The sequence below is a fragment of the Sciurus carolinensis genome, chromosome 5 (genome assembly GCF_902686445.1).
Source record: "Sciurus carolinensis chromosome 5, mSciCar1.2, whole genome shotgun sequence".
NCBI lineage: Eukaryota > Metazoa > Chordata > Mammalia > Rodentia > Sciuridae > Sciurus > Sciurus carolinensis.
The window spans coordinates 9,583,994-9,606,254 of NC_062217.1; the positions used below are offsets into that span (position 1 = coordinate 9,583,994).

The 22,261-nt window shown below is 37.8% G+C and overlaps 1 protein-coding gene and 1 pseudogene across 2 annotated transcripts in view; one reads left to right on the forward strand and one right to left on the reverse strand.

Annotated features, from left to right (window-relative positions):
- Fgf14 (fibroblast growth factor 14) overlaps positions 1-22,261 on the forward strand; it is a 612,909-nt gene that overhangs the window by 313,765 nt on the left and 276,883 nt on the right. The gene's annotated exons all lie outside the window — the stretch shown is intronic.
- Positions 19,583-21,052, reverse strand: LOC124984494 (lipoyltransferase 1, mitochondrial-like; annotated as a pseudogene).

Sequence of the window (22,261 nt, forward strand, 5' to 3'; positions counted from 1 at the left end):
TTGGTAGAAAGACAAACTATTTGTAAATAGTATCTAAATAGAGTTTGTCATAGAAGTCTTTCATTGAGTTAAATTCAATGTGAATTTTGGTTGTTAGTGGGGGCTGTGTTTTCTCACTCAAATTGATTTTTAGAATGATTTCTTATATAAGTAATAACAAAGCAAGAAACAAACAAGAAGGGGAAATTGAACTCTGAAGCTTTCCTATGTACTGCTCTGCCCAGTGACATTGAGAGTTTTAATTCTAATTATTAAATGTTCTCATTAATTTTGCTGATTGATATGAGCTTTATTAAAAACTGTAAAACATATATGGAATATAAGTTTAATAATACTGAACATCAAACTCATATGTCTCTATAAAATTAAATGACCAACATTTGACAAAAATGTTTTTTCTAAAACATTCCTCTTATTATTATGCTTAAGAATCTTCCAAGAAATTAAATAGAAAGAAAATACATCCCAACTCTTTCTATGAAGTTAATATTGCACTAATATCAAAGCAAAAACATCATAAGGAAAGAAATCTGATATCCCTTATGAATATAGATGGGATAATTCTCAAAAAAAGTAGCAAACTTAATCTAGCAGCATATAAAAAGGAATATACACCATGTACAAATAGAATTTATCCCAGGAATACATTTTTGTTTTAACATACAAAAGTTAATCAGTTTAAGATAACATAAAAAAAAGAACAAAAAAAATCACATGCTCAACTCAATCAATACAGAAACAACACTGGACAAAATCCAATATCTTTTTATGATAAAAATTAAACAAACTAAAAATAGAGGATAATTTTTTTTAATTTGATAAGTAGACTATACCTATAAAAACCCCACCAAACTATCTCACTTACTGATGAAAGATTGAATGATTTCCCTATATGATCTGGAATAGGATGTCTCTGTTCTCTCCACCTCAATCAACATTGTATTTTAAAAAGTAAAATTTCTAATTACAAATGACATGATCTGTTATATAGGAAATACTAAATAATTCCCACCTGAAGACAAAATTATTAGAACTAATAAGTGTTTGTCAAGGCTGCAGGATTCAAGCTTCCTATACAAAAATCAACTTTATTTCTATATGCTAGCAATGAAAAATTTCATAGTGAAATTAAGAAACTTTCATTTATAGTAGCAACAAAAATGATAAAATACTTAGGAATAAATTGAACAAAAGAAGTGCAAGACAAACTCTGAAAAATATCACAGAATATCAACAAAATAATTATACAATACCTATGAAAATGCAAGGTTATCCCATGATCATAGGTTGAAAAATTAATATTCTTAAATTATCATACTATCTAAAGCCATCAGCAGATTTAGAGTAATCTCTATAAAAATCCCATTTACTTTTAATTTGTGTAGTAATTAACAAACTGAACCCAAAGTTCATAGGGAAATGCAAGGGACCCAGAATAGCCAATGGTCTTGAAAAAGAATAAAGTTGGAGGATTCGTATTTCTAGGTCACAAAAATTACTACAAAGCAACATAATCAAGACTGTATGGTATTAGAATATGGGCTGTGGAGGGTGGGAGATATATATTAGTATTACTGAACTGAGATCCCAAAAGTAAACCCTTATTTTTATAGGTCTATTAATTTTTGACATGAGTACCAAGACAATTCAATGGGGAAATGAATAGTATTTTAACTTATGGTGTTGGAGCAACTGGAAAGCCATATACAAAAGACTAAGTTTGCTCTCCTACCTCACACCACATACAAATATTAATTCAAGATGAATCATAGACCTAAACTATAAAATTCTTACAAGAAAACAGAGGCTAAATCTTCATAATGTTAAATTAGGCAGTTTCCTTATAAATGACACAAAAATTCATATCACAGAATATAATTAATTTCATCAAAACTGAAAACATTTGTGCTTCAAAGGGCACTATTAAAAAGGTGAAATTGCATCTCACGTTGTAGGAGAAAATATTTCCAAGTTACCTGTCTGGTGAGAGATTTGTATCCAGAATATATAAAAACACAACATGAAAAAGACATATAACAATTAAAAATGCAAAGATTTGAATAATTATTTCTTCATAAAAACTATATAAATGGCCAATAATTACAAAAAAAAAAAGGTTGTTCAACATCATTGGTCATTAGAGACATGTAAATACAAACTACAACAAAATACCACTTTTCACTCCTAGGATGCCCCAGATTAAAAATTCCAGCAAAAATAAACATTAGCGAGAATATAGAATGATTAGAACCCTCATACATTGCTGGTGGAAGTGTGAAACAGTGCAGAAAAATCCAGAAAACATTTTCTTGACTCCTCACAGTGTCAAACATGGAGTTACCACAACCCAGCAATTTCATTCTTAGTAAAATTTTCATAATGCAACAAATAAAAAAAACACATCTATGCAAAACTCATATATGAATTTTCATTATCAGAGTTATTTATAGTATTCAAGAAGTGGAGACAACCCAAATGTCCATCAAGTGATAAATGGATAAATGCAATGTGGTATATCTACACAATGGAATAAAAAGGAATTAAAAGGTCTTGTTCTGTGAGCCTAACTACCCTCCCTCCTGCTTATTGGCTTGTCTCCTTCCACAGGACCATTCTTCAAACTCCTGGGCAATCCCCATGTTCATCACCTTGTTCTCTCCCTTACTTATGCACCTGAGTGCTTACTGTGCCCACCATTTCATGGATGAAACTTGAAAAATTTATGCTAAATGAAAGAAGACAAACATAAAAGTCCACATAGTATATGATTCTATTTATATGAATTGCCCAGTGTTGGAAAATCCATGGAGAGGAAGTCACCAAGTGGTTGTCCCGGGCTAGGGGAAGGGAAGAGTAAGTGGTGACTGCTGATGAGTACTTGGTTTTCTCTTGTGCTGATGAAAATTGTCTGAAATTAGAAAAGAATGACTTTGCACAATTCTGAAATACTCTGAAAGAACACAGAATTATACACTTTGAAATGGTGAATTTTATGGCATATGAATTTCATTTCCACAAAACCGTTATAGGAATAATTTAAATGTTCCACATTCTGAGATGTCTAATGTTATCATTTTTTAAAATAAAAAAATCCTTCCCACCATTAAGAATCTGCAGCACGTGGGTTCGTAGCTAAGTAAAGTGAATGGAGAATCACATTTTTCTTTAAGCTCAAACTATGGGTTTGCTTCTTAGCAGGTATTGAACCTGGAGAAAGCGCTCTGGACTTATTCACTTATCTAAACACATGAGATTTGGAAGGCTGATATTAGGATTAAAATATGACACTTGCTTTCCTCAGCAGTCACCTGGTGGTCTTCTCAGCACTCCCTGGTAAAGGGAGTCACATAAAATATTTTACTTCTTGTGTAGTTTCCCCATCAACTACGAGTGAGACCCTGCCTTTTTCTCTTTCCTTCTTGCTGGCACAAAACTTCACACAGGAGGTTCCTCGGATCTGCTCATAGTTGAAAATTTTGCTTAAAGTATCAAAATGGAGATAATTAAATTTTAGTGTGTATTGTGAAAAGTGAGACATAAAAGCACTTAAATAGGTCCAAAGCTGATATAGAGGCTTTATATTTTTCTCTTGTTTACAATTTAAAACAGAACTTAACATATATCTTACTTGAGTGCTCTTTTACTAGGATACAATTCTTACCATCTTGTGCCACTTACAATCTTTTCAGTGAGTACCTTCTTTGCCTTTCGTTTGGATATTAAGCTGAGCAAATTTATTGACTAACTGAGTCGGTGCCAACCATTTATTATCTCTCAGCTTCCTGCCATTAATGTACAGTTCTCCAGCCGTCTTCATGCCAACCCAGGAAGAAGATTTGGTTCCTCTGAGCAGATGGAGTGAGGGAAAAATAGAACAGCAACAAAAAAGGGAGGTTGATGTTGCTCTTTCTGAGAGTGTCACTTGCCACCTCATTTGGGGGGGGGACCCTCGCTCTCATGGTCTGAAGACTTATTTTTGTGGACTTTTAAAAAAAAGGTTTATTATTAGAAAATCTTCCAACCGCTCTCCCTTTGCCTCCTCTCCACTCCCTTTCATTTAAAAAGAGTTCTGGCACCAGAACTGTGTTTGTCTTTTCAGAGTACTGGGAGAGGCCACCTGCTGTGTCCTCTAAAGAACAAAGGCTTCCCCTCACTGCGAGCAAAAGCAGGCTCTGTGTGACTGTTCAGTGAGGCCCCTGATCTAGGAGAACTCTGCTCAATGGCACTCTCAATGTCTGTGGTAGGGGACTCATGAAGTTGGGTGGACCCCAGCTAGGGTAGCAACCAAACTGGACATAACTAGGTGGGTTCCTCTAACTTGGGATTCATAGTGAATCATGGCATCCTCATTGATCCTGGGAACCAGAAAGGTAACTAGTGATCATGGAGTTAGTTATTCCTCACTTATCTTACCAGTGAGGAGGATGGGGTTTAAGGTTTTACATAATTATTCAAAGTCTGACCATTAGTAGAAGAACAAAGGATGATAGAAGTTACAACTTTGTTTTCCTCCTTTTGAACTGTCTAAAAAAGTTTATGCTACCTGTGTGTCAGATGAATGTATCAGACTTTGAAGAAAATGGGCTCATGGTCTGAAGACTTATTTTTGCGGACTTTTTAGAAAAGGTTTATTATTAGAAAATCTTCCAACAGCTCTCCCTTTGCATTTCCGACATTGGGTGTTAGGTTTCCATTCTGAGTCACCGTAATTTCCCAGTACATATCTGTTAAATATGGTGGTGGTGTCCTCTGCTTAGTCCAGAGCAAACTGGCTTTGCACTTCTTTTATGGATTGTCCTTCCCTTGACTTCAGCTATGGTAGGGCATCTGGCATCTCTGTTGTGTGACTCAGGGCTGCTGCTGAGCGATTGTAAGGAGAACTTCTCACAGAAGGACAAAGCCATACAAGGGTGAGACTTAGAAGAGCTGAGTTCTCTCAAAGAGCTCTTTCTCCCCCATCACGTGTCCTTAGAATCAGTAGGTAGTTTGATGTCCACTGTGAAGTCTGTTGCCACCAGGCCATCACTACCTACCTTTTTTTAGAAGCATGTGCTTTTCTAAGAGGGTTGCCATTTGGTATCTCACCCTTCTCTTACTCCCAAACCTAAAGACTATCCGTTTTCTTTTCTTCATTTACCCAAGACTTTGGCACCAGTCTTGCAGCCTTCGAACCCAGTCCTGCTTAGTTCCTCATGGTGTCTGACTGATGCAGGCCTGGCCTGTTCTGTGACTCTCTCCTCTCTAATGTTTCCCTCCATTCTACATACAACCAATTTTCATCCCCTACACTTGTCATCACTGGAAAATATCCACTTCCAAAATTAAAGCACCTGCATCTCTGACCACAGCCTGCTCTCCTCCCAGCCTTCCTGTCCATCTTCTCCCACTGGGGCCGTTCTTCCACCTTCTTTGGCTCCCCATGTTCACCAACACTTCATTTTCTCATTGTCTTCTTAGTCGCGTTTCCAGCGATCCTTATGCCGATGCCCCGGGCTCGCCAACTCTGAGTATTCCCTGCCTTTTCCAGGCAACACGGCAGCTGCGGAGCAACCCGACTGTTCACTCCAGGTGTTCCTGTGCTCTGGTGGTGCCTCAATTGTGTGGCACCACCCAAACTCCTGCTTCCATTTCCATGTCATACTTTTGGCCTCTTCAAGCATCTGAACTTTCTCTAGTCTCCATCTGTTCCAAGGGAAATTAAAACAATCAAAGAGATACTTTGCTCAAATTTCCAAAACCAAAGAAGCAAGCTTGGGCACGTCTGAACTCCTCTTGTATCCCTCCCTATAATAAACCCATTCCCTCCACACTTCCTCTGGATCCCACACTTCTCAAGGAATTCCACCAGTGTGCTGATGCTATTCATGAGGATCACCAAGTGGCTGCTTTGTGCAAATTAATGAGAACATTGTTTCTCTCAAATATTTTTATGTAATGCAGTTTTTGTGTGTGTGTTCTTATGTTGGAAAAAACAAATTTTGCTTTCCTAAAGTAAAATTATCCTTTTGTGTATATTGGGGGGTAAATATCATCTCCAGCAGCAGCTTCATTAATGTTCACACCTGCACTGACATGGAATAACCCCTCTTTCTGGACCAGAGTACAAATCCAGCTCTCAACTTCTAACAACAGAAGGAAAATTCTGCCTTTCCACGCTTGCTCTGGTGTTTGAAGTGTGCCATTCTTACACATACAATGGAGCATACCTTTGGTATGAGTGTGACAGAGAGAGTAATTAGTTATGCAAGTCTGAGGATTCAGCACTGCATGGGCTGGCTTAAAACATCTGACTTTAGGGAGAAATCTCTAACCCACATCTTATAAGAATAGAAATAGTATGACTTTTGCTTGTTTTGTTTTTGTGGTACTGGGGATCGAACTCAGGGCCTTTGTGCTTGCAAGGCAAGCACTCTACCAGCTGAGCTATCTCCCCAGCCCATAGTATGACTTTTGTAATCAGATACATGCATTTGAATACATGTTCTATTACTTACAACTTAACCTGAATTTAACGAAGTTATAACTTCTTCAGGGAAAACGTGGGACTCTCAGCCTCAGTGGAGGCTTATTCAGGGAAAGACTTAGTGCTTATCCATAATGGAAATTAGAGATGACAGGCACCATGCTCTAGAACAGAAAATGCAGGATCCTAAAGTCTTGATTGGCAGAGGAAGGCAGGTGATTGGGCCTGGGACCTCACAGCATTGCCTGGAAGGATGATCTGTAGAACCAAATGCCTCAGATTCATAGAGCAGCAGAAATAATAAATCCCACTGGTTAGTAGGACAAGAGATATTGCTGTCCTCTTCTGAGGAAGGGTGGGTGGGACTCTAGTCCAATTGAAGCTACAAATGCTGACCTGGAATCAGTTAAAATCTGAGGACAGGATTTGACCAACTAATTATATTCTCAAAATCATCATGACAGTGTCAGGTGGACTCATCACAAATCTAAGCATATTGTCATGATGCTTTGTAAAATGTCTTCATTGAGTTAAAAGAGTCTACCTCTTATCATCTTGTATTTCTTTCTAGAGGATTGATGCAAAGGAAGTAATTGAAGTATTTGAATGTAGTAAATTCTAATGATACTTACCCCCAGCTTTACCTGAGCATGAGATTCATTGAAGGCATTAGTAAAACATGGGTACTTGAGCCCCATTCTTAGAATTTCAAATCAGCAGATCTAGAATGTTGTCTGACAATTCAGATGCACTACATTTAAAAAGAGCTGCCATATTTGAAAGTGTTGTTCAGTGTGACCTATGGATTTGTGCAAAGTTTGTTTCCGTAATAAAACCTCCTAGGAAAATCAGTGACTATATTGACCTGATCTCAGTTCTCTCACATTACTCCTTGTTTCTTCTATGGGGCATGGTTTGATTTTTTTAAAAACTGTTTTTAAATATTTGATTTGCATTATGTTTGAATTTCAAAGTCCTTTCAAATTATTCCGAGAGTTTAGTAAAACTTTCTAAATAAATGTAGTCGTACATATTATAATTTGGACCCTGATTTCTCTAAACCTCAATGTTCTCATTTGCAAAATTATGTAGATTAAAATTGAACTGCCTCCTAGTGTCATTTTGATGATTAAATGAATCAAAATATTTAAAATGGTGTTTTGACTTATATCGACCACTCAACTGTTAGTTATTATTTATGAAAATAATGAATTTCATTTTCTTTGATTGAAAAGAGATACTATTTATGCCCAAATCCACCTGTCAGTCTTTCCAAAGGAACTTTGGAAATAGGGGCTAATGGTTCTATATTCTGTCAGCTCATTTTCCATGACAAACGATGTATCATATTTGAGGGAATATTTCTATTTGTTTTAGTGAACTTTTTAAATATTTAGTATACGGCTTGCTGAGAATGCAATTGAAGCTTAAAACTAAACTTGAACTAAGACTATTTTAAAAGTCTGTAGGGGGAGAAATGCAAACTGTGTCTTTTAGGCATTTTTTTTTTTTTCCATTTAGGGAACAGCATGTATTGAGCTCTTAATTTTGTTGACTGTTGCTTTAGGATCTTTGGAAACTAGCACAGAAGGCACTATTGTTGTTCCAACCCCATCCTCCAGGGATTGATCCCTGGGGAATTTATAATCTGGACCTGATACTGAAGCATCACCTCCATATTGATGTAAGGAAAAGAATCTGTGATCCTCAGTTCACATACCTTATCCAAGGACAAAAATTTAGAAAAAGCCTATCACAAAGTCCCTTTAGATGAATTTGCTCTAAATGCCTTCTATACACAAGGACAATTAATTTGTAACTGGAGTACATATTTTTATTGCTAGTCTTAAAGGTAATTGATGCTTGACTTTATTCTTGTGCTCTGAATTTGTTGGCATCTAAGCATTTGCAAGTATTGGGTTTGTGATGTGCTGGAGATTAGCCCCTTAAGATATTCTTAGAGTGTTATGAAAGCAGAAATGCGTACTGATTAGCAAAGCAAGAAAAGAATGAATATGTGGTGGATAGAAGTGGTTAGAAATGTAAACAAAGTCCAAACTTTGCTGGCGTTCCTTGGCATGAAGTTCAGCAGAAAAAATAAATTCTTTCTGAATGGATCTGGGCTGCAACCATATGTTACATACATGAATTTTCTTCATTCTCATTTCCTCTCTTCATTATTTGGCTATAAAGAATCATGTAGTTTTTTCAGTGCATTCTACTGTCATGTATAACTAATTAAAACGTATTTAAAAATTTTTAAGAAACAACTATACAATTGTATGTTTTGTAAAAGGAAGATTCCATTTACTTGTGTTTTTTTTAGTGGTTCTGTACTATAATATAATCATTTACATTCCAAAATGAATTATTATAGACAAAAATGGAGGATTTGTGTTCTTGAATCATCAGTAGACTTTTTTTTTTGCATTGTAAAATTTGTATTACTCTCTCCTATGATTGAGAAAATAGTTGAAGTGTTGTTTTATTTACCTTGGGATCTAAATCAATGCCTTGGTCATGATATATTGAATTGGTGACCATCTTCAGATTCCTTGGCTATTTTCACACCTAGATACTTAGACATAATTGTCCTTAATAGCATTCATTGTTAATGAGGGGTCGCTGTTCTCTGAGGGACTTTGATGATGAGTTTGGAAAAGGCTGCACAGCATGCTCTCTCTTTTCCTGCCTTTCTCTTTCCTGCTTTCCCTCTTTCTTCCTTCTCCTCCTGCTCCTCCTCCCCTTTTTCCCTCCTTCGCCTTTTCTCATGTCCTCTGTGTGTTTCTCTCTCCTCCTCTCTGTTTCCCAATGCATGTTAGTATATTAAAGAACTGGGAGATCCTACAATTTGAAAAAAATCAACTTATTTTTTATTAAAACTTATCATGCTTATAGTGATTACAATTTTTCGTATACATTACAGATCTGTAGATTTTGTATTCAAATATTCTTTCCCGGATTAATTTAGAGTTTTTACCTGGAATAGACAATGCATCCATATTTGTAACTTCCAGTATGAATTTCTCATCTAGCACAGCAATTTCATTGGAGATTACCCCCTTTTTCAATTCCGTCTCTTTGGGCTGGTTTTAGTACTTGTCCTGGTGACGATGCTAAAGACATCGTAAGAGATCTGCTCAATACTCAAAACGATACTGTTTTTTTCTTTCAACAAACTTATGGTACTATAGTTCCCATATAATGCTCATGCTCTCAGGAGAAGGTGGCATTAGTAAGGACACAGGGCTGGTGAGAGCTGGTACTATCTGAAACGCAGCACTTTCGAGCCAGAGCCTCTCACAAGATATATTTTGAAAAGGACAGGTCTTGCTGCTAAGTTCTAAAGCTCCCTCTTTCCCCATCTCTTGCCTTGCAAAGAAGGAATCTCTCCCAGGACTTTCAAGATCAAAGTTTTTACTAGTGCTCTTCGAATGGCGACTGGTTATGATTGATCTATAAATACGTGAGAGTTCACTGGATATCATAAGGTTGTTGAATAGGTGAAAATGACTTTTTCCAGTTGAAAAGTTTACTACAGGCTGCTTTTTGCATTTTGTGTATGCCAGTCAACAACAACAACAACAACCAGAAGAGATAAACAGAGAGTTTGGCATAAGCCTAGGAGATTTAATGTTCGCTGCTTGGGCTTTGTTACCTCTCCAAGGTTCACACAGTCAGTCATAGTTCAAGACTTAGGTTCTGGAGTCAGGCTGCCCAGGTTGCAATTCTGGCTCTACCATGTCAGTTTTTGACCTTAGGAATGTTTTATAGCTACTCTGTGCTACATTCTCTTCATGTTTAAAATGGGACTTTCATAAATTTTTTAAATTCTTGTGCAGATTAAATTGATAAGTACATTCAAAGCATACAGCAAGTAGGACACACTCACTCACCCTGAGCTGGTGAGCTTCCTTTCTGTTGGGAGCCTCTTCTGGAACTCTAGTTATACTTCTTACAAGACGTTGGACTCTAAGCCAAGTCCTGTTGCCTCTGCACTTGAAGGGACCTTCACTTACAAAACAGAGACAACGTGCTTATCTGATGCGGCTCTCCTAAGGATGTAATTGAATGTCATGTGAGACAGCCTGGTCTGGAGTAGTGGACTATGACACAGTACATGTCAAAACTAAAACCTTCCAAATAGTGCTTCTGCAGCGAGAGCCGGAGGGGAGATGTTAATGTGGGAAACTGCTCCCTCTGCTTCCCTTGTCAAGTGAGGTGGCTGATGGGTTCTTTAATTTAAGAGTTGCACAATTCCTTTGGGTTTCAGGATCTGTTTGTTACAAATTCATGTTCCAGTGGGAGATTTCAAACAACCCATAGCCAGACAGCAGGTAGTTTGGGAGCATCTCAGAATTTGTGTCAAGAACTTATAACAATACCATTTGAGAATGTCTTCTTCCAAGAAGATGCTCCCTAGAAAAATCGCGGTACATGCAATCAATGATGCTTCTCAAAAATCCCTAGATTTTTGACATTTATTTCAGTGGTTTCCTTAGAAAACCTGATAAGTCAATTTAAAAAAAATAAAGTTTAGCACACCCGAATAGGAAATTCTCTATGTGGAAGGCTAAGTGCTTTTAATCTTAAATCTTTCCTCCTCCTCCTCTCTGTTAGCAATGCCATTTTAATAGCTGTATTCTTCCTTTAAAGGGGTCATGCATCACACCATTAGCAGGCATTAAAACCTCAGCTTGCATAAGTCACTGTTGATTAACTAGCATCACTTTGAGCAGTGATCACAGATGGGTTTAATAAGGGTGCTGGACTGCCTAGAAGAAGCAGGTCTCATGCAGGAGTCAGAGGGTGGCCCAGGAAGGAAGGGCTCCAAGAGAGGAAGCTGGGCACCAGCAAAACCCTACCCTCAAACCCCAGCCTGAACCTGGCTCTTCCTCTTTCTCTCTCTTGCCTAATTTTGTCAAGTTCCAACAACCCAGGAATTTAGTCTTCCTGTATTTAACTTGTTTTTCTTTTAAGATATCTCATTTCACCGTAAACAGAAACCTGCTGATTTTATCAACTGCTTCGTGTTTGTCTAGCTGTATCCCATCAGTGACTAAAATGATTTCTCCAAACCACCAGCTTTGGCAGGAGGGTGTGTATGAACCCTCTACATGCAGACAAATAATCGAGAGAGTCCCCAGAGATCTGCACAAGCCCTGCTAAAGATCCAGATTACTACCATAGAGTGGCTACGAGCTGTCCATTAGCATCAAAGACTTCACGTTCTCTTTCCAAACCCAAACACGAAACATGATGATAGAGAAATTTGAATTTTCCTTCTGTTCATGGCCTTTCTTCTTCCCTCTCATTCTTTTCTTCTATCATTTTCACCAGGCATTGTCAGGGCACTAGGTAGGCAAGCAAATGAGTTCACGTTAGAGTCTGCTTAAAGCTGAATGTGATGCTTCCCCTCGTGGCAACAAGGAGCATCCCAATTTAACTCCCGTCCTGGTTTCATCTCACAATCTCAATAACTGATATTATATAGGGTGGTGAGAAACCATAAATACATCCCTACAAATTACTTTACCCTGTGAAACCATGAGTGAGAGCCAGAGGAGGATTATCTGCCCCATCCCATCCTCAGTTAAACAGTCTGCACTTAATTCAGGTTCAGAAAAGTATTTCCTTGACAGATGGGTGAACTGGAGATGGGCGTTGGCAGAATCACTGTGCCTAGTCACATCACTTCAGAGAACACTCTGAGAGCTGGGCAAGAGACTTGGCATTTCCGTGGTCCTTCCCGAAGCTCTCCCATGGATTGCCCCTTGCTGGTTGGTCAGGTATCCTTCACAAACAGCCTGAAGTGGTCTTGCCCAGACTCCAGCTCCAAGGCCCAGCTAAATACTCACACAGCCCTCAGAACCTGGGTATTGAGAAGGAAAGAAAAGGGAAGAAGAGTGGATTGTAGTTTGCCGTTTTTTAACATGTTGGATGAATTTTCTTGGAAGCTCCAGGAGAGAAGGATCAAAATATGTCACTGTAGTAAATTTCTCTACATAGTTTTTAAAAAATATATAATATAAAAGACAATTAATAAAATTTTTTTAACAATGGCAGCCTAAGTGATTTTCAAAGAAATGAAATATCACAAAGAATGTCTTTGAGTTTTTTAAATCATGTTCCCATGGAGATAGGACTCTCAGCTTCTCAAAAAGGGCACATCACTAAATGAACAATGGCATTATTAAACATAGAAAACCTAGCCTAAGCATATTCACTTCTTAAATTCAGCTTATTGTGATTTACATACATAATTGTGAGAACAAAATTCCACTTGGATTTTCTTATGTGCAGTTATTTCCACATTCTCTTATTCTTCATCCCGACCCAGAGATGGTTAAGTTTAGCAGTGGTTGACATCCACTGATATATCTATCAAGCATTATTTCTATCTTTCCCCAGTCTACCCTGGTTAGATGCATTATCTGTGATTCAGTTACCTGCCAAGGGTAGCATTGTCATTATCATCTTTACTTGCTAAAGAGAAAGCTGAAATTGATGAAGTAAACGTATCCAAGTAATATAACTGATGAGTGGTGAAACCAGGTTTTGGAGTTGTTTTCTTGATTATAAAACCTAACATTTTCCAGAAACTGAGCTATGATCATCTCTCCAGGATTTCATTTACCCCTGGTAACATAAGGAGTGCTTAATAAATGCATATGTTGTTATAAATAAATGCATATAATGTTGTCTTTATGGATTATCAACACACTTTGCTTTTCTTCTCTGTGTAGACCTGAGAGCAAGAAGTAGATTGTGGGCAGAGCTGGTTAGACCCGGTTGTGTTACTTTTGTAAAATATACACGTCTCTTACCCTAAAATGTGGACTGATCCAGGCTGGAGTGGTACCGAGGCTCCTTTGCTGCTATTGGAATAGCCCTTGCTTTCCTGCCACCAGTGCCATATGCTGCTATTTTAACGGTTTGTTTTAATGGCTTCACGTCAACTTTATTTTCTGTTTCAAACCTGTTATGTAATATAAACCCACTGTGAGGGAATGTTCTGTTTCTAAACTGAAGTGAGGAACTATTCTATTTCAACCATTTACTTAGTAAAAAGAGAATGGTTCATTTGAAGTGTGAAAGTAACTAAATAGGGCCCAGAGGTAGCAGGAGAACCATCTTCTCTTTCTCTACTGATCCAAGACTTGACACTTTTCCTCCATTTCAACTTGGAAAGTTTTTTTTCATCATACCAAATCCCAAACTTTGCATCATGAAATTCTGTGGTCAACTTTGGCTGAGTTTCTATAAGTCATTGGGAAATGTCAGTGTTCTTTATATTCCTTCTGTTTGGTCTTAGAAAGGTTGACTAATGAGCACTATATTACTAACGTATACTGCCCGTGCTCAGTAAGGAGAGGAAAGAGGAGAGAGCATACTTAGTACTTTAGATTATTTCCTCTAGAAATCAGTAACCAGTTTATAATTCTCCTAGTTATAAATGAGGTTGAATATTTTATTCAAATTATTAACACGTTGAAATGTTAAAGCAAGATACAACTACATTTTTCAAACTTAATAACTGATCATTATGAAGATATACAACAGTTCTGAAGCTCAAAATAGTAGACTTCTGATGAAAGGTTTTTAAACCTCCATAAAAATTATTTTAAAAACATATATTTTGACTCAAACTTTCTATTTCTCAAATCATAGCCTAATGAAATAATTTGTAACATGTAGACAGATATAACTACCAGTATGTTGATTATAAGGCATAGTGAAACTATAAACGTGTGAATATCAAATTCATAAGTAACAAATTCCAACCAGTTGATAATAGCAATTTGGTTAGAAAGTTTTCTGATAGAATAGAATACTATTTAGCCAAAGAGTATGCTGTGACCATCTTCAATCCCTACCTACCTATCTACCTACCTTATTTTTGTGGTGCTGGACAAGGAACTCAGGGCCTTGTAGCTAGACAAGTATTCTATCACTGAGCCACACACCCTGACCCTTTGTATCTAAAGTGTTCACATGCAAAGATGCTTATGATATATTATTTAATAAAATGTGTTACAAAATGTAGTTTTAACTGTGAACTTATACACACAATGAACAAAACTATGTGGCAAAGTCTGAATGAGTATACAAATAAGGAACTCTATTTTTTCCTCATTTTCAAGTCTGTACATTTTTTCTTCAAAGAAAATGAATAACTTTTATATTAAGGGAGTCATTTATTTTATATTTGTAATTTCTTCATCACAGTCAACATATAAACAATTTGGTCTAAATATTCTATTAGTTTTCTGTAGTCACGGTGAATTTATTTGATCCTCATTGGTGACACAATGTATATACTTGGAGTTGGTCAAATTAGACCCTGGAACAGAGGTAACTGACAAGTGATCATTTCTCATTCTTTTCCACTCAATAATTGGGTTGCATTGTGATTGCATGTCAGTTTCATTTTCACAAAAATTTCCCCTGCAAATGTGTTTAATTTATATGAAGTAGATTCACTGCCATAGCAAATTCAAGACAGCCTCTGCTCACATCCTACTTTTGCACTCCCTCTGTTCTCAAGAACAAAGTGCCCCACAGAAAGAACCAAAGAGATACCCCAACCATCTTGTTATTTAGTGACAGTTGATTATCCGAGCCTGACTAAAGGCAACAAGACTCTTGTATGATGTAACATTGGCATCACTGAATTTTCAAGAGCCAGATGTCAGGTCTTCCTAGTGTCTGCCCTGAAACATGAAGAGTTTGACAATATTTACATAACCCCCAAACACCAAAATGCCTTAGGAAGTAAAGAATGGTATTATTCTGTTCTGAAGGCTGTTCATCAAATGAACAGTCAGCAGAAATAATTCCAATAACAAGGAAGTGATCTGCAGAGGTCTTTCCACATCTGGAAAATAATAAGAAATTCCACAACTGTGGCAATGAAGAACCAATTAATATGTTTTCAAGACAAAAGATCAGAAGGTCATTCCATATCTTTCAGCAATAAAAGGTTTGTACAGTTCCCAGCAGCTGATGTGCACATGGTAGATAACATATCAATTACATGACAACTGGTCATCTGGTGTTCTTTGAATTTTCTCAGTCTAAGAAGATGGAATTAAAAGATGTCTAAACATCTAGAAAGTTGTTATTCTTTATCTATCTGAATTATTAATAGGGATAGGGCAGGTAGGTGACTCATTTCTCACCTGGAGTCAGGTTTCATCCCTACCTTGATCCTCAGCACAATCTAAGGCTCCTTGTCTTATACCCTGATTTGATGATTTCTTTATTCTTCATCTGCTGCACTTTAGTCTAATGAATAGCAAGCATGTCTTGGGCATATGATAGAAGCTCATTACAGCTCTCTCATTACGTTAACTTAAACACATCACCAGGAGAACGGAGTCCTTGAAGCAGAACAAAGTAGAGTGAAAGTTCAATATCCCAGGTCATTATTTGATGAAACCACTGGCAGTTGCACTTCTCCCAAGTCCAAGTGAGCTCTCAGTGGGAATGAGCTCTGGCATTGCACCTCAGCATAATTTGATTGACAGGATGAGTCTGATTAACGTTGTGGGACAGATAGAGAAATGGAGCCACAGAGTCATGAACATCACCCTGCTGTCAGAACAGGCTGGGACTCTTCTCTTCTTGGGAAGCACCTTGTAGTTCACTAAATAGGTGACCAACAATGTTCTTGTAGTTCTACACTCCACCCACTTTTAATTTTATTCCATTTCTCACATCAATATTATAAGTACATTCATGGTTTTTTCATTATGAATACATCTGCCTCAAAGTGAAACTCATTAATAATGTCTCATATTTATTTAATTACACATCCTGTACACTATGCAATATGTCTAGACCATTTTTTGATTCAGAGGGAGTAAAACCTAAGAATATCATTTTTCATGAAAATTCCTACTTCCTTTCCTTTCCTCTATAACAAATTTGGAGTGCGAGGCAACTAAAATAACTGCAGTGGGAATTTCAGTTAAAAACTCTGTTTATAAAAATGTCATATTCTTTGTTTCCTAGCAAGTGGACTTTCTGGCCTGGTATTTGTGACTCATCTTTCAGACCTAGGTATTTTTCTAGGATTGGAAATATTCAGTGTCGTTTATTTTTGGTATTGAAAGTGCCATTCAGTTTGACTACTTTTTGGTTTGTTTCTGCATTTGGATGCAAAGAAAGAGAGTCACATTTTATAGAAAGTAGAGAATTCCTACAACATTTCTATGACGTCATGTGTTATATGTAAAATCAGCTTGTATCCACGAGTTTACTACATAATTATAACAGATCAAAAATAGATGTCCTCACAGTGAGGCAGTTTCACCAAGTCTCTCTTATGACTGCGTGACTGGCTTACCTGAACCTTTCTAGGACCTACTGTCAGCATTATTGATTAACAATTAAGTATATTCATCTGCTGTTACTGTTATAAAGACAGTCCTCAGCTGTCTTTATAGATCATCTCTTTATAATTCTATATGAATAGGTTTTATTTCACCAATATGGTTTTTAAATAAACTTTCTTGGGGGAATAATTTTATGGTTACATAAAAATTAGCAAGATAGAACAGATTTGACCCGGGTACAGATTTCTCTATTGTTAACATTTTCTCTAGTAAGACATCAAACTTCTTGATGACAATGTCCACTTAATCTTCAGAGCCTCTTGTCGTACAAGATTATCTTGTGCCTGGTATTTATTTACTCATTGGTTTTAAGAAATTGGGGATAGATAGACAACCAAAGAAGCAAGTTTTAGGTGAATTTTAGTTTACAGGTAAATAAAAGTGATCGTTACATTTATTACAAATATGATACAAACACCTAATGAAAAAGCAATTTCAGGAGCAACCAGTCATGTATTTTAAGTTTCCTTATGTCTTTTTCAAATGATCATAATGGTGACTTTCATTATGCAAAGTTTTACCTAATTTAACTCAGAAAAGCTGAAGAGATCAAAGTTGGTCCGTTTCTCCAAATTGATTACCAGTTACCTCAGGAATAATACTTCAGGAAAGATTGGGGTTTATTTCTCATATCTGATTGATATATTTTAAGAGCTGGTTTTATAAGATTGAATCACACCACTGGACTTTTTCACATTCCATTAGTGAGGAGGAGCCTTTGGAAAGGTGTGTCACCAAAGGTCCTTTTAATCTGACTTTGGAATCCCTAGGAGTCATCTCTGTAAATGTTGCATGTACTCTATCCATGTCAGCTTGACAGGGCATGTGCTGATGTGCACTGAACTTCAAAAAGCAATCAGAGAAACATGCTTGGCATATTGGAGAGATCAGAGAACTGACGTTTCTTGAGCTACGTGTGAAGAAAAGACAAGAAGGTAATAAACCCTTGAAGCCTGGCCACACTGAGATGTGTTGAATGGTGCTGGCATTGAACAGAGAAAGCTCTGCAAGTTTAGAAGCTGCTATTTGTATAGAGAAAATTGTAATTTAAAAGCAAAATAGATGTTTTTTGGGCTTATTTGCATTTGATTATCCATCCAAGTAGGAATTTTTATAACAGCATCACTAAAGGAATGCAAGAACTAAAAAGACATTCTGTGGAAAATAGATACTAAAGCAAAATGTGCATGATTTCTATTAAATTCTGAGTTATTTCCTTAGGAAAAATCTGAGGAATAAGATAAATCAAAAGTCCAAAATATCACCTGTTGCCTGACATTCCTAGTACAATCCCTGCTTTGGAAAGGAATTAATCTTTCCCTATGAATGCCGGTTTCTCCAAAGGCAAATCTGCTATGATTATTATTGAGGGGTGGGTGACCTCATAGCCTCATAGCCTGATAAAGGAGTTAATCAATGATAACTGGAGACAGGTACCTCCTCGTGGAGAGGGGTCATTACCAAAGGTGACTGGCAATTGTTCCCATGGAGATTAGGCTGCTTTGCTAACTATAGGGAGTAACTTGGTTAAAGGGAAACTGGTTCCAAATGGAGGCTTCCAGGCAAACTTCTGCAAATGCCAGGCTTTGGTTTATAGGACGGTGAGCATGGCACATTCCAGAAGAATCTGATAAAGCAATTATTTTCTATTCCTGCCTTGAATCACGTAAACATAACGTTCTGAAGTGACTCATCCCTTATTGCTCCCTAAACATAACCAGGCTGATAGAAGGTGCTTAGAATAATTTCCAGTCCCTTTTTGAAGCACAAGCCTATTAGAAATTCTCCTATTCCTCTTTGCCTGAAGGCCCTGGATGCTTTATCTTCCCTCCTGATAGAGCAAATAATGCTTTGTTTTATTTTGACTCTTTTGTTTGAATAATGCTAGTCAATGCAGAAGCAGGGCCTTCCAGTTCCCTGGTGAAATCTGAGACTCATGTGCACTTGATTGCATTTGACAGCTCCTCTGTCAGTGGGGATAGCACAGTTTATTCTCCGGGAGAGCTATAAAAAAGGAGAGGGGGCATTGGTGACAACAACAAAAAAGGCACCAGGCAGTGAGTGGAAAGACAGGGGTCTATTCCCAGATGGTCAATGAATGGATGGCAACTGTATCTTCCTTGCTAAGTTTAATGTCTATTTACTCTGCTTCAACATACGGGCCATTGGGAGTATTTTAAAGACCCATCTATCCTAGCTAGAGGTTGCCATTTTTGAAACCAGAAGAAAACTGTTAGAACAAAGGGCACAGATGGCTCCTCCAGGCATTTCTTAGCATTATGTGCATTATCTTGATAAATTTCTCCCAGGTCCACATTTTAAGAAATAATGAATAAAAGAAAGAAGGAGAAGGAGTCAAAGAGAGCTAACACTTGGCAGCAAACAGCAGGTACTTGGCAGTGACGTAGCTAAGCCTACCTGTGGCCCATCATCTCAAAATGCAAATGTTCTCAGTTTAGCATCCTATTTTTCAAAGAAATGAACATATGGTTCCAGGGTCAGCACATCCCCAAGTTCCCCAGCCCACCATTATACACACAAACTCCCACATCGATAACTCCAGCAGCTTCATCAGATTTATTTTAGAAAACTGTTACTGCCACCAAGTTAGTGACCATTTGGAGAATAGAGCCCTCAAAGGGAGTGTTTATTTTTACTGTTAAAGTTTTTTATTTTCTCACTGTAATTGTCAGTATTAAGATATGTAGCTGAAGTCCCCTTATTCCCTAGTATTTTCATAGGGCCCATTCCATTTACTGCCTCATTCACGGTCTTCTGGAATGTTCTAAGTAACATATTTGTTAGCATAATATTTTCAATTGGGCAAAACTTACTGGTGATAAAAGTTGACTTTGATTTGTCACACATGATCTAGATGATCAGGTGATTCAACCTTATAGACTTCAATTCTCCCATTCCTTATGAATACTTTAATTTCCAAGTGTGACTGTTCATTTAACACATTAAAGCAAATGTTTATATTAAACTTTGGAGCCTTGCCATTATCCACTTCCAAGTTTGTCATTTGTTGGCTTTGCTATTTATTCCAGCGAACGGTGTCTCATCTGTTGGGTTTATGGTTTAATGTGATTGTCGTGTCGACTTGCTATTCCGTAGCAGTAGCATTCATCAATGCTTCACGGGTCATGGTGGTAACTCTTCCAAAAGACATTTGCTGAGGAAGGAATAGCAGTAATGGCATTGCTCCTAATCCCTCAGGAAGGGCTCATTAGCACAAAAGAGAAGAAGGTTCTATTAGTCCCAGGCAATGAAGTGCAGTGGTGATAAGCCATCGTCTGGCTAATCTCAGAAGCTGTTCTAGAGATTTCAAACTGCCCATCAAGTCTTTTGGTAGCTTTCATGTCCCACTTGGGGTGCACGGCTTTCAGATGAAATTTTAGCATTTCCATCCTATCATGCTTCTTTTTGGTTGAAAAGAAAATCAAATTGGTATCACCCAGGTCATGGGGACTGTCCTTCCTCTGCTGCTTCTTGGAACTGGTTTTATATCACTCAGATTCAGGTTACATTCCTGCCAAAGACTCCAGTGCCTACCAGTGACAGCAGAGACTCAATGCTTCCAAAGGAAAAGAAATATCTTATCTACTCCACTCCATGACCATGAATCCAGTCTTCTATGGCTACACAATGGTAAAGGTCATGGACTATAAAACTCACCCAGTTTTTATTGTGCTTTTAAAGCCAGTTTCTGGGACCTTTAGGTTACAAAACATCTGGAAGCTGCTCTTCTTGGACAATTGAATCAATGTGCCTGACTCTCATTATAGTAGTTTTCAGGTTTTACTTTGTCTTTTTAGCTCTCCTGGAGGGACACACAACTGGCTTTCAACAACTTACCTATTTTGTATGTTCCTGTGTTTGCAATAAACCATTTGTAATTTTGGAGTTGAGTTGTCCCAAGCACTAAGCATAAACTAGAACAACTTTGCACCAGTTGTGGTGACCTCAGAAGGTACACATGTAGGACCAAGGTCAGGGTGGCAGGTTCCTGCCCATCTCCCAGACTTCTGTGTGAGTCAGGAGCCCAGGCCAGTGTATCTGTCTCAAGATGAATCTGTTACTCCTTTATTTCTCTGGGTTTCTTGGAATACTCCTCCCTCTCTTCTTCATTCACTTAGCATACCCACTCATAGGTTGTTAATTTAGACACTATTTCCTTAGAGATCATTCCCGATCTACCTTAGACTGAATTAGGCCACCCTTTCAAGTGGTTCTATAATCCCTCATGAAGTTCATAACATAGGACTGGTGTCCCTACAATGTATTACTGTGCCATGTAGTGCTAATAGGGTATCTGTTTCTCTGGATTTGAAACTCCATACGTGAATAGGTTATACTCCTGTTCTTTAAACTGGCAGTAGAGAGCCAGTCTCTGTAGCACATACCTGTAATCCCACAAGCTCGGGAGACTGAGGCAGAAGGATCTCAGTTTGAGGCCAGACTGGGCAACTTAATGAAACTGTCTCAAAGTTTAAAAATTGAGTGAAGCTCTATCTCAAATTTTAAAAATAACTCAATCCAAAGGTTGGTGGTGTCACTTGATGGTAAAGTGCATCTAGGTTTAATCCCAGTACCACACAAATGAATAAATATATAACTAAAAAATAAACTGGCAGCAGATATGTAGATCTTTCAGTACCCTTCACCTCTGTGGTACCCAGCAGAGCTTAGGGTAGCAGCAGATTACAGCGTCGCCTCTTTAAGGCAGTACAAGCCCAGATGTGAACCTTCAGGAAATAGTGTGATGAGAGATGGTGGAATCTCTGAGGGTGTAGTTCACATCTGTTTTGTTTATCATTGCCTACAAAACCAGGTACAGTTTCCTGCTGACTTACAATAGCACTAGATGAAAACTTACTGAATGAAAAAAAACCTTATGGAGAGATTGAGTCTTAGCGACAGTACCGTAAAACTATTTCATAGACTCTGGGTAGGGAAGCAGAAAACAGAAGACACCATAATAACTAACTGATAGTTAAGAGTTTCACTTCAGCTCTGATATTTGGGGAAAGATGTTTGGGGCTCTAACTCATGTGTAGACATGAATGGTAGCTTCAAGCTACTTAAACAATGGACAGGAGCTGCCATTGCGGAGAGCAGCTTTGGAGGAATGGGTAAGAGCGTGCACGTGCTTGGAGCACTGACGTGGGGGGAGGACTCCAGGCTCTGATGAGGCCAGTTCTCTGATGCAGAGAACTGCATGTTGGGACTTCCTTCCTGTGGACTTTACACCTGAAAACAGCAGTAGCACCCACTCACATGGCTGTCTGAGAAGGAAATGGGTCAATGTATGTAGAGTGTTAAAAGTACCCGGCACACAAGGGGTGCTCAGGAAGAGCTGGGACGATTATTGTCCAGTTGTCATATAAACACTGAC